The sequence below is a fragment of the Mixophyes fleayi genome, unplaced genomic scaffold, assembly GCF_038048845.1.
Source record: "Mixophyes fleayi isolate aMixFle1 unplaced genomic scaffold, aMixFle1.hap1 Scaffold_1624, whole genome shotgun sequence".
Taxonomy (NCBI): domain Eukaryota; kingdom Metazoa; phylum Chordata; class Amphibia; order Anura; family Limnodynastidae; genus Mixophyes; species Mixophyes fleayi.
Genome location: NW_027446002.1, coordinates 65,553 through 77,968, shown reverse-complemented (window position 1 = coordinate 77,968; position 12,416 = coordinate 65,553). Strand labels below are relative to the sequence as shown.

Genomic DNA, 12,416 nt, shown 5'->3' with positions numbered 1-12,416 from the left:
GAATAAAGGCAAGTGAGGATTATGACACACCTTTTAGAACCCTGCTGTTGCAGCATGCAGCTTCCTTGTCTATTTACTTGCCGGTGGCCCGAGAAACAATTGTGATGCACCTTGAAGTGCTGTTTCTGTGACATGCTGTGAATATTCCGAAAGAAGCTGGGCAGACAGTGTGATTAATTGCCTGGGGAGACGAGGACGGAACGGCAGGCCGACTAATCAGCGGGCGTCGTTGCACTTATGGTCAAGGGGAGGAGTTCATGCAAATTTTGCAGGCATCTCGTTTGAAAAGTCCTCGGCTCATGTGCGTGCCTTTGCAGACAGAGAGGTGTAAAGAGGGTCCCAGTGAAGGTGTCAGGCTTTTCAGGCTAGTCGGGCCTAGAATGTGCAGCAATGGAGTGTTGTGGGCCGCCGCTAAATAAAGTATACGGCGTGTGGCGTGGCTGTCTCCTACAGTTGTCAGGCCTAGCCTGAGAAGCGGGCGCTTTCCTGGGTCCCATTTCGGGTTATCGCTTCTCGGCCTTTTGGCTAAGATCAAGTGTAGTATCTGTTCTTATCAGTTTAATATCTGATACGCCCCCTATCTGGGGGCCATATATTAAATGGATTTTTAGAACAGGGAGATGGAAGAAGAGCTTGCTCTGTCCACTCCACGCATTGACCTGGTATTGCAGTACTTCCAGGACCGGTGCACTTCTCTTATCCAGTTATCCAAAAATAGAATCATGTCTCTTTTCAGCAACAAAAATCCATAAGAACAGATTTTTGTCTCCTGTGTCTTATTTCGTGTCAATTTATTGTGTCTTTTTGTTGTTTTGTTTCTTATCTCTCTTAGCAAACAAGCATTTGCAGATAAGAAGACCCTTTTCTTTGTCCAAAAGGATTACTGCATTGATCCAATTATTTCTTTAATGGAGCAACTTGTGATTTGCTAATTCAATTGGATCTCCGAATGAATGAAACTATTAATCTGACGTAGTGTGTCTCCCTCTTGTGGACCCAGTGACGGAATAAAGGCAAGTGAGGATTATGACACACCTTTTAGAACCCTGCTGTTGCAGCATGCAGCTTCCTTGTCTATTTACTTGCCGGTGGCCCGAGAAACAATTGTGATGCACCTTGAAGTGCTGTTTCTGTGACATGCTGTGAATATTCCGAAAGAAGCTGGGCAGACAGTGTGATTAATTGCCTGGGGAGACGAGGACGGAACGGCAGGCCGACTAATCAGCGGGCGTCGTTGCACTTATGGTCAAGGGGAGGAGTTCATGCAAATTTTGCAGGCATCTCGTTTGAAAAGTCCTCGGCTCATGTGCGTGCCTTTGCAGACAGAGAGGTGTAAAGAGGGTCCCAGTGAAGGTGTCAGGCTTTTCAGGCTAGTCGGGCCTAGAATGTGCAGCAATGGAGTGTTGTGGGCCGCCGCTAAATAAAGTATACGGCGTGTGGCGTGGCTGTCTCCTACAGTTGTCAGGCCTAGCCTGAGAAGCGGGCGCTTTCCTGGGTCCCATTTCGGGTTATCGCTTCTCGGCCTTTTGGCTAAGATCAAGTGTAGTATCTGTTCTTATCAGTTTAATATCTGATACGCCCCCTATCTGGGGGCCATATATTAAATGGATTTTTAGAACAGGGAGATGGAAGAAGAGCTTGCTCTGTCCACTCCACGCATTGACCTGGTATTGCAGTACTTCCAGGACCGGTGCACTTCTCTTATCCAGTTATCCAAAAATAGAATCATGTCTCTTTTCAGCAACAAAAATCCATAAGAACAGATTTTTGTCTCCTGTGTCTTATTTCGTGTCAATTTATTGTGTCTTTTTGTTGTTTTGTTTCTTATCTCTCTTAGCAAACAAGCATTTGCAGATAAGAAGACCCTTTTCTTTGTCCAAAAGGATTACTGCATTGATCCAATTATTTCTTTAATGGAGCAACTTGTGATTTGCTAATTCAATTGGATCTCCGAATGAATGAAACTATTAATCTGACGTAGTGTGTCTCCCTCTTGTGGACCCAGTGACGGAATAAAGGCAAGTGAGGATTATGACACACCTTTTAGAACCCTGCTGTTGCAGCATGCAGCTTCCTTGTCTATTTACTTGCCGGTGGCCCGAGAAACAATTGTGATGCACCTTGAAGTGCTGTTTCTGTGACATGCTGTGAATATTCCGAAAGAAGCTGGGCAGACAGTGTGATTAATTGCCTGGGGAGACGAGGACGGAACGGCAGGCCGACTAATCAGCGGGCGTCGTTGCACTTATGGTCAAGGGGAGGAGTTCATGCAAATTTTGCAGGCATCTCGTTTGAAAAGTCCTCGGCTCATGTGCGTGCCTTTGCAGACAGAGAGGTGTAAAGAGGGTCCCAGTGAAGGTGTCAGGCTTTTCAGGCTAGTCGGGCCTAGAATGTGCAGCAATGGAGTGTTGTGGGCCGCCGCTAAATAAAGTATACGGCGTGTGGCGTGGCTGTCTCCTACAGTTGTCAGGCCTAGCCTGAGAAGCGGGCGCTTTCCTGGGTCCCATTTCGGGTTATCGCTTCTCGGCCTTTTGGCTAAGATCAAGTGTAGTATCTGTTCTTATCAGTTTAATATCTGATACGCCCCCTATCTGGGGGCCATATATTAAATGGATTTTTAGAACAGGGAGATGGAAGAAGAGCTTGCTCTGTCCACTCCACGCATTGACCTGGTATTGCAGTACTTCCAGGACCGGTGCACTTCTCTTATCCAGTTATCCAAAAATAGAATCATGTCTCTTTTCAGCAACAAAAATCCATAAGAACAGATTTTTGTCTCCTGTGTCTTATTTCGTGTCAATTTATTGTGTCTTTTTGTTGTTTTGTTTCTTATCTCTCTTAGCAAACAAGCATTTGCAGATAAGAAGACCCTTTTCTTTGTCCAAAAGGATTACTGCATTGATCCAATTATTTCTTTAATGGAGCAACTTGTGATTTGCTAATTCAATTGGATCTCCGAATGAATGAAACTATTAATCTGACGTAGTGTGTCTCCCTCTTGTGGACCCAGTGACGGAATAAAGGCAAGTGAGGATTATGACACACCTTTTAGAACCCTGCTGTTGCAGCATGCAGCTTCCTTGTCTATTTACTTGCCGGTGGCCCGAGAAACAATTGTGATGCACCTTGAAGTGCTGTTTCTGTGACATGCTGTGAATATTCCGAAAGAAGCTGGGCAGACAGTGTGATTAATTGCCTGGGGAGACGAGGACGGAACGGCAGGCCGACTAATCAGCGGGCGTCGTTGCACTTATGGTCAAGGGGAGGAGTTCATGCAAATTTTGCAGGCATCTCGTTTGAAAAGTCCTCGGCTCATGTGCGTGCCTTTGCAGACAGAGAGGTGTAAAGAGGGTCCCAGTGAAGGTGTCAGGCTTTTCAGGCTAGTCGGGCCTAGAATGTGCAGCAATGGAGTGTTGTGGGCCGCCGCTAAATAAAGTATACGGCGTGTGGCGTGGCTGTCTCCTACAGTTGTCAGGCCTAGCCTGAGAAGCGGGCGCTTTCCTGGGTCCCATTTCGGGTTATCGCTTCTCGGCCTTTTGGCTAAGATCAAGTGTAGTATCTGTTCTTATCAGTTTACCAACTACCCGGTGGAGGTTATGCTGAGTGTGGCTCATCCGATAGCGCACTCTAACATTGGTGAGGGGCTGATGTAGACTCTGCTGCATGGTGCACTTGTCTCTCTCCTGCCCAAAACCCAGAGGACATACCTGAGTGTGGCTCATCCGATAGCACACTCTAACCCTGGTGAGGAACTGTTTGAGACTTGTGTTACCCGATCAAAGCCGGCCAGGAGCAAGAAGACCGACCCCGGGGAAGAAGCGCTGCCGACCCCCCCTGCCTGCCGGGAAGAAGACGCCGGGAGCACCTCCGGCTGAAGAAGCCCTCCTCTCCTCGGGCCCTGCTCCACTGGAAGAAGCGCCTCCTCTTCAGCGGAAGCCCCTGCTCCTCTCTACCCAGCGGGAGGACATCTGCACTGCTCCCTCCACCCCGGACGACCAGCCTCTCTACCCCAGGAAGAGCCAGGACGATGGCCTCAGCTACCCCAGCTCCTGCCTCCACCCCTGCTCCTGCCCCTGGGAAGAAGGGAGGAAAGAACACCGCCCCGAAGCCTCTCCCCGTGGCCGGAACCTCTGCCTCCACCGCCCCTGCTGCTACCGGACAAGGCCAGCCCAACCAGGACACCCCCCAGAAGACCCCCACCCTGGAACCCTGGATGAGGCAGACCGTGGTCCTGAAGCTGAAGGAAGTGGAAGGAAGGGTCCCAGACATGACGGCCGAGACCTTCGGCAAGAAGATGATCCTGGACCAGGGCTTCTCCAAGGCTGAAACCCTCAGCGTGCAGAATTACCTGAAAGGGATATGGTACATCACCTTCGCCTCCATTGCCATCTGCAAGAGGTACTGGGAGGCAGTGAAGACTGCGAGACCGGAGTCTCCCTTCTCCCGCTTCGTGGGGAACTGCCCCATCCAGAGAGAGGAGAGAAGAGTAACGGTCTCCATGAGAAATCCTCACACCCCTGGTAAGGACATCGCTACCTTCCTGAGCCGCTTCTGCTCCGTGGTCAAGGACCCCTCCAAGATCCTGGATGTCAACGGCTTCTGGACAGGCAAGTGGTCCATTATCATCAGACTGAGGAAAGACAGCACGGCAACTGACGGACTCCAACACCTGCCATCAAGCTTTGCCCTGGGCGGCTCTGCCGGCCTCCTCCACTATGCCGATCAGCCGAGGAACTGCAGGAAATGCGGGGAAGCTGACCACATGGCGAGAAGCTGCAAGGTCTCAGCCTGCAGGAACTGCAAGGTGGCGGGGCACGAGTCCAAGGATTGCCCAAGAAAATTGTCCTGCAACCTCTGCGGCCTGGCCAGCCACATCTACAGGGACTGCCCCCAGAGGGCCAGATCCTACGCTGCAGCTGCCGGGATTGGACTGCCGGAAAGCGGACCTGCCCCTGCCCTGCAGCCCAAGCCAGCCCAGAGGAAGCAACAGAAGCCCACACCGCAGCCAAGAGCTGGTAAGATATCTCCCACCCCTGTTGTGACAGCACCCCCCTCCCTCCCCGCTGTCACAACACCCCCCCCCCCCTGCAGTAGCACTAACCCCCTCCACCGCTACTGCAGCTCCCTCCCTTTCCCTGGAGGATTTCCCCCCCCTCCTCCCTCTTGTGTCTGCAGGTGATGAGAACAAACAAAGAAGGAAGCGGAAAGAGCTGGACAGCCCAGCTGGCGACTCTGACCCTTCCAAGAAAAAGGCAATCGAGCTGGAAGAGGACCCTCTCCCGTCAGAGGGGGCCCTGGTAGAGATGGTGGATGAGCTGCTGGATTCTGAGCAGGAGGAGGAAGAATTCCTACAACTGCCCCAAATCTGCCTATTCGACCAGCTAGAGGAGAAAGGTCTGCTCCCACCCGAAGGGGACACGGGCAGACCGGACCAAGTCCCACCGGACAAGGAGGGTAACTGATGTATTGACTGTGCTAACTCTCTTTTTTCTCCCAACTAATGGCTAACTTTTCTCTTTTTACCATTAATGTGAGGAGTGTGAAGGATAAGATTAGACGTCAGTCTGTGTTTACCTTTCTTGACAGTCAGAAATGTGATGTTTACATGTTGCAGGAATGTTCTCTCCCTTTCTCTAGTTCCTACAGGCATCTGGGGAGGCAGTGGTCTCACGGGCCCTCCTATTGGTCTGGGGGGAGTGACTGTAAGTCTGCAGGGGTCGCCATTCTTATCAGGGGAAGCCTCTTCACATTAGATTCCGTTCAGGAGTTTGTCTGCGGCAGATTGCTTATCGTAGATGGCTCCTGGGCGGGTGAGCCTATCAGGCTTATCTGTGTGTATGCATCCCCGGGTAAGAATGAGCGTTTGGAGCTTTTCCAGACCCTGCGGGCCCAGCTCGCAACCACCAGGGCGGTAGTGATGGCTGGGGACTTTAACTGTCCTATAGAGGAAGATGGTAGGAGTTCTTGTACTAATGCTAAACTTGATGTTTCTTCCAGGTTGTTGCAGGAGATGGTAGCCGAAGCATCCTTGCGGGATGCAGTGGGATCTATGGGGGCCGGCTCTGTGAATTATACTTGGAGCCGCCCCGATGGCTCAGTGCGTTCCCGGATTGACTTTGTGTTTACATCGAGAGCGGTAAGACAAAACAGGCATGTCATGGTTCCCTGCTTTTTCTCTGATCATAGGGCCATTCTCTTTGAAGGTGTTCTGGGTCACGGGTTCCCTCCCGGCCCTGGCTCTTGGAAGCTGAACTGCGCTCTGCTGGGAAAGGAAGAGGTGATGGTTGAGCTGAGGGATGCCTATGTAATGTGGAAAAATGACAAAATGTATTTTGACTGTATGTCTAACTGGTGGGAGTATGTCAAGGGCAAGTTTCGCAGTTTCTTTCAGGCTAAAGGCCGCCAACAGGCGTGTGAGAGGAAGAGAAACTTCAGGAGACTTCAGCGTCAGCTGCAGTCCCTGCTGGATCTCCAACTCTGCGGATGGGATGTGAAGGATGATCTGGCTGAGGCCAAAGGGGGCCTGAAAAGGCACTTCGAGGAAGAGGCCAATCGCATCATCTTCCGTTCCAAGGTGGAGAATCTGGAGAAGGGTGAGAAATGTAATTCTTTCTTTTTCAGAAAACTCCACTCCGGCCACACGCCCCTGACTGAGCTGCGGGACGAGTCTGGCACCCCCAGGAGGGGGAAGGAGGGCGTCATGGGAGTCGTCTCAGACTACTACGGCAAACTCTACTCCCCTAAGACTACAGACGACGACGCAGCTGAATCTTTCCTGTCAGGTATCACTAACCCTATTGATCCTACAGGTAGGGCAGCTATGGATGCCCCCCTCACCTTGGGGGAGCTGCACTCTGCCGCTAAATCCTTTAGGCCGGGCAGGACCCCGGGCAGTGATGGCCTCCCAGCCGAGCTCTATGTAGCGCTGTGGGACCTCATTGGCCCGGACCTGCTAGAGCTGTATGAGGAGATGGTGGTGGAGGGCAGGATGCCTCCTACTCTGAGAGAGGGCTTGATCACGATTTTGTACAAGCGCAAGGGAGAGAGATGTGACCTCAAAAATTGGAGGCCCATCTCCCTCCTGAACGTGGACTACAAGATTTTGGCCAAGGTACTAGCCAACAGGCTAAAGGTTGTCATTGGGCGAATTGTTCATCCTGATCAGACTTGTGGCATTCCTGGTAGAAGGATTGCAGACAGCCTTGCGCTGCTGAGGGACACGGTTCATTATATCAAAGACCGCCACGCACATGTGGCCCTGGTCAGTCTTGATCAGGAGAAGGCCTTTGATCGTGTCTCTCATGGTTTTATGCGTAAGGTTCTGTGCAGGTTTGGATTGGGTGATATGTTTTGTTCTTATGTTAACCTGATGTACCTTGATATTTACAGCTCGGTGTTGGTGAACGGCTGGAAGACTGACCCCTTCTCTGTACTGTCTGGGGTCAGACAAGGCTGCCCTCTTTCACCTCTCCTTTTTGTCTGTTGTATAGAGCTCTTTGCGATGTCCATCGGGCGAAACCCAGAGATCAGAGGGATCACCGCACCGGGTCCAGACCGACTAGAGGCCAAGTGTTCGCTCTACATGGACGACGTCACTGTCTTCTGCGCTGATCAGCGTTCGGTGGCAGCACTCGTCCAGACCTGCAACAACTTCGGCCAAGCTTCAGGGGCAAAAGTCAACTGCGGGAAGTCAGAGGCAATGCTGTTTGGTCAGTGGCACCTGTCATCCCCCGCTGCATTCCCCTTCACAATCAAGCCGGACTTCATCAAAATTCTTGGAGTTTGGTTCGGTGGAGAGGAGGCGGCCCTGAAGTGCTGGGAAGAGAGACTGGCAACAGTCCGGCAAAAGATTGGACTGTGGAGCCTCAGACTTCTTACCATCGAAGGGAAAGCACTGGTACTGCGCAACGAGATTCTTCCCGTTCTTCAGTACACGGCCCAAGCTTGGCCACCTCTTGCTGCCGTCTGTAAGACCATCACGAGGACAGTCTTTCACTTCATCTGGGGCTCCAAAATGGACAGAGTGAAGCGGTCTGTTATGTACAAGGAGCCCCACAAAGGTGGGAAAGGGATCCCTGATATCCCCACCATGCTGCGGGCCTTCTTTGTTTGCAACTGTATCCGCAGGACACTCCTTGAAAAGAACGTTTGCTCTGCTGGGAAGTCCATGTCACGCTTTTTCCTTCTTCCTCTTTGGAGGAAACTTGGTTGGGACAAGTGGGACAGCTCCTTCCCTTACAACTGGACTACACCTTGGTTTTACCTGGATGTTGGACAATTTGTGAGGGAGCACCATCTGGAGGGACTTAAACCAGACTTGTGGAAACCTAAAACTATCCACAAGCTCATCAGAGCTAAGGACATTATGGAGTCTGTTCCAGGGCTCCCTGTGGCCACGGCCAAACATGTTTGGGAGAATGTGGCCTCTAAGAGACTGACTAATGGACATAAAGACATTGCATGGATGGCCATTCAGGGGGGTTTGCCTCTCAGGACATTTATGCACTCCCGAAACCTGTGCAGATATGTTCACTGCCCCTTTTGTATTACCAAGAGGGAGACTGCTCAACATATCTTTTGGGACTGTCCCACTGCACAGGCATTGTTGGATGCCCTGGAACATGAACTTAAGGACAGTGTGCCCAGGACTTGCCTCTCATACCATTCGGTATTTTATGGATTATTTCCTGGGACTCACACCGTTGAGGCAATCCAGGAGGCCTGGCGCCTTATGAACTGTTTTAAGGACGCTATGTGGCTTGCCAGGAACCGCCTCATCTTGAAGCGGGAGAAGATGACCATCCAGGACTGTCGCAGGCTTATCCATAGCCTGTTAAGAGACTATAACACCCTTGACAGTCCTGAGGAAGATGAAGACGACGATTGATTGTAATTGATTGATTGTTGTCTCCTCTTCTCCTCCTCCCCATTGTGTCTATTTTCAATAAAAACTTTGGTTTGTGCTCCCCTCCCTTTCCCCCTCCAACCCATTCCCCTTCACAGCATGAAGTATTATTGAATGTCATGTCTATTTATGCACCCTTCCCTTTGTGTCTGTCCTCAATAAATCTGTTCTTATCAGTTTAATATCTGATACGCCCCCTATCTGGGGGCCATATATTAAATGGATTTTTAGAACAGGGAGATGGAAGAAGAGCTTGCTCTGTCCACTCCACGCATTGACCTGGTATTGCAGTACTTCCAGGACCGGTGCACTTCTCTTATCCAGTTATCCAAAAATAGAATCATGTCTCTTTTCAGCAACAAAAATCCATAAGAACAGATTTTTGTCTCCTGTGTCTTATTTCGTGTCAATTTATTGTGTCTTTTTGTTGTTTTGTTTCTTATCTCTCTTAGCAAACAAGCATTTGCAGATAAGAAGACCCTTTTCTTTGTCCAAAAGGATTACTGCATTGATCCAATTATTTCTTTAATGGAGCAACTTGTGATTTGCTAATTCAATTGGATCTCCGAATGAATGAAACTATTAATCTGACGTAGTGTGTCTCCCTCTTGTGGACCCAGTGACGGAATAAAGGCAAGTGAGGATTATGACACACCTTTTAGAACCCTGCTGTTGCAGCATGCAGCTTCCTTGTCTATTTACTTGCCGGTGGCCCGAGAAACAATTGTGATGCACCTTGAAGTGCTGTTTCTGTGACATGCTGTGAATATTCCGAAAGAAGCTGGGCAGACAGTGTGATTAATTGCCTGGGGAGACGAGGACGGAACGGCAGGCCGACTAATCAGCGGGCGTCGTTGCACTTATGGTCAAGGGGAGGAGTTCATGCAAATTTTGCAGGCATCTCGTTTGAAAAGTCCTCGGCTCATGTGCGTGCCTTTGCAGACAGAGAGGTGTAAAGAGGGTCCCAGTGAAGGTGTCAGGCTTTTCAGGCTAGTCGGGCCTAGAATGTGCAGCAATGGAGTGTTGTGGGCCGCCGCTAAATAAAGTATACGGCGTGTGGCGTGGCTGTCTCCTACAGTTGTCAGGCCTAGCCTGAGAAGCGGGCGCTTTCCTGGGTCCCATTTCGGGTTATCGCTTCTCGGCCTTTTGGCTAAGATCAAGTGTAGTATCTGTTCTTATCAGTTTAATATCTGATACGCCCCCTATCTGGGGGCCATATATTAAATGGATTTTTAGAACAGGGAGATGGAAGAAGAGCTTGCTCTGTCCACTCCACGCATTGACCTGGTATTGCAGTACTTCCAGGACCGGTGCACTTCTCTTATCCAGTTATCCAAAAATAGAATCATGTCTCTTTTCAGCAACAAAAATCCATAAGAACAGATTTTTGTCTCCTGTGTCTTATTTCGTGTCAATTTATTGTGTCTTTTTGTTGTTTTGTTTCTTATCTCTCTTAGCAAACAAGCATTTGCAGATAAGAAGACCCTTTTCTTTGTCCAAAAGGATTACTGCATTGATCCAATTATTTCTTTAATGGAGCAACTTGTGATTTGCTAATTCAATTGGATCTCCGAATGAATGAAACTATTAATCTGACGTAGTGTGTCTCCCTCTTGTGGACCCAGTGACGGAATAAAGGCAAGTGAGGATTATGACACACCTTTTAGAACCCTGCTGTTGCAGCATGCAGCTTCCTTGTCTATTTACTTGCCGGTGGCCCGAGAAACAATTGTGATGCACCTTGAAGTGCTGTTTCTGTGACATGCTGTGAATATTCCGAAAGAAGCTGGGCAGACAGTGTGATTAATTGCCTGGGGAGACGAGGACGGAACGGCAGGCCGACTAATCAGCGGGCGTCGTTGCACTTATGGTCAAGGGGAGGAGTTCATGCAAATTTTGCAGGCATCTCGTTTGAAAAGTCCTCGGCTCATGTGCGTGCCTTTGCAGACAGAGAGGTGTAAAGAGGGTCCCAGTGAAGGTGTCAGGCTTTTCAGGCTAGTCGGGCCTAGAATGTGCAGCAATGGAGTGTTGTGGGCCGCCGCTAAATAAAGTATACGGCGTGTGGCGTGGCTGTCTCCTACAGTTGTCAGGCCTAGCCTGAGAAGCGGGCGCTTTCCTGGGTCCCATTTCGGGTTATCGCTTCTCGGCCTTTTGGCTAAGATCAAGTGTAGTATCTGTTCTTATCAGTTTAATATCTGATACGCCCCCTATCTGGGGGCCATATATTAAATGGATTTTTAGAACAGGGAGATGGAAGAAGAGCTTGCTCTGTCCACTCCACGCATTGACCTGGTATTGCAGTACTTCCAGGACCGGTGCACTTCTCTTATCCAGTTATCCAAAAATAGAATCATGTCTCTTTTCAGCAACAAAAATCCATAAGAACAGATTTTTGTCTCCTGTGTCTTATTTCGTGTCAATTTATTGTGTCTTTTTGTTGTTTTGTTTCTTATCTCTCTTAGCAAACAAGCATTTGCAGATAAGAAGACCCTTTTCTTTGTCCAAAAGGATTACTGCATTGATCCAATTATTTCTTTAATGGAGCAACTTGTGATTTGCTAATTCAATTGGATCTCCGAATGAATGAAACTATTAATCTGACGTAGTGTGTCTCCCTCTTGTGGACCCAGTGACGGAATAAAGGCAAGTGAGGATTATGACACACCTTTTAGAACCCTGCTGTTGCAGCATGCAGCTTCCTTGTCTATTTACTTGCCGGTGGCCCGAGAAACAATTGTGATGCACCTTGAAGTGCTGTTTCTGTGACATGCTGTGAATATTCCGAAAGAAGCTGGGCAGACAGTGTGATTAATTGCCTGGGGAGACGAGGACGGAACGGCAGGCCGACTAATCAGCGGGCGTCGTTGCACTTATGGTCAAGGGGAGGAGTTCATGCAAATTTTGCAGGCATCTCGTTTGAAAAGTCCTCGGCTCATGTGCGTGCCTTTGCAGACAGAGAGGTGTAAAGAGGGTCCCAGTGAAGGTGTCAGGCTTTTCAGGCTAGTCGGGCCTAGAATGTGCAGCAATGGAGTGTTGTGGGCCGCCGCTAAATAAAGTATACGGCGTGTGGCGTGGCTGTCTCCTACAGTTGTCAGGCCTAGCCTGAGAAGCGGGCGCTTTCCTGGGTCCCATTTCGGGTTATCGCTTCTCGGCCTTTTGGCTAAGATCAAGTGAGTACCTGTCTGAGTAGGGTTTGCCTGTGCCTGAAAGGACCATGGGAAAGCTTGGTCTGGCCGGAAGGCCGGTGGCTTTGAAAGCCTGGGCTAGTGCCCCTGGAGTGGTGACCCAGGGGTGCCATAATCACCTGGGGCGTGGGACCCTCACTTGATACGGCACTTTGCACAAACCCCACTTTCAAGCCACACACCTTTCCTTGCCCCGGCCTTTTGGCTAGGCAGGAATAATTTTTAAAATCTCGGCCGAAAGGCTGGGGCCGTTATACACGGCACTATTTATTTTCTCACCTGTTTTGTCACTCCACTTTTTTCTATGTTTTATTCACGGATTTTAG

The 12,416-nt window shown here is 49.8% G+C and overlaps 5 non-coding genes and 2 pseudogenes across 5 annotated transcripts; all 7 read left to right on the top strand.

The window, feature by feature from the left end:
- The first annotated feature begins 505 nt into the window (after positions 1 to 505).
- LOC142115352 (U2 spliceosomal RNA) lies at positions 506 to 696 on the top strand. The gene has a single exon (XR_012682192.1). It is a non-coding gene; the product is annotated as a U2 spliceosomal RNA (small nuclear RNA).
- Positions 697 to 1,510: 814 nt separating this feature from the next.
- Positions 1,511 to 1,701, top strand: LOC142115351 (U2 spliceosomal RNA). Its single transcript, XR_012682191.1, has one exon. It is a non-coding gene; the product is annotated as a U2 spliceosomal RNA (small nuclear RNA).
- An 814-nt stretch (positions 1,702 to 2,515) lies between these two features.
- LOC142115350 (U2 spliceosomal RNA) lies at positions 2,516 to 2,706 on the top strand. The gene has a single exon (XR_012682190.1). It is a non-coding gene; the product is annotated as a U2 spliceosomal RNA (small nuclear RNA).
- An 814-nt stretch (positions 2,707 to 3,520) lies between these two features.
- LOC142115303 (U2 spliceosomal RNA) lies at positions 3,521 to 3,677 on the top strand (annotated as a pseudogene).
- A 5,365-nt stretch (positions 3,678 to 9,042) lies between these two features.
- Positions 9,043 to 9,221, top strand: LOC142115290 (U2 spliceosomal RNA; annotated as a pseudogene).
- Positions 9,222 to 10,035: 814 nt separating this feature from the next.
- Positions 10,036 to 10,226, top strand: LOC142115349 (U2 spliceosomal RNA). The gene has a single exon (XR_012682189.1). It is a non-coding gene; the product is annotated as a U2 spliceosomal RNA (small nuclear RNA).
- Positions 10,227 to 11,040: 814 nt separating this feature from the next.
- LOC142115347 (U2 spliceosomal RNA) lies at positions 11,041 to 11,231 on the top strand. The gene has a single exon (XR_012682187.1). It is a non-coding gene; the product is annotated as a U2 spliceosomal RNA (small nuclear RNA).
- The last annotated feature ends 1,185 nt before the right edge of the window (positions 11,232 to 12,416 follow it).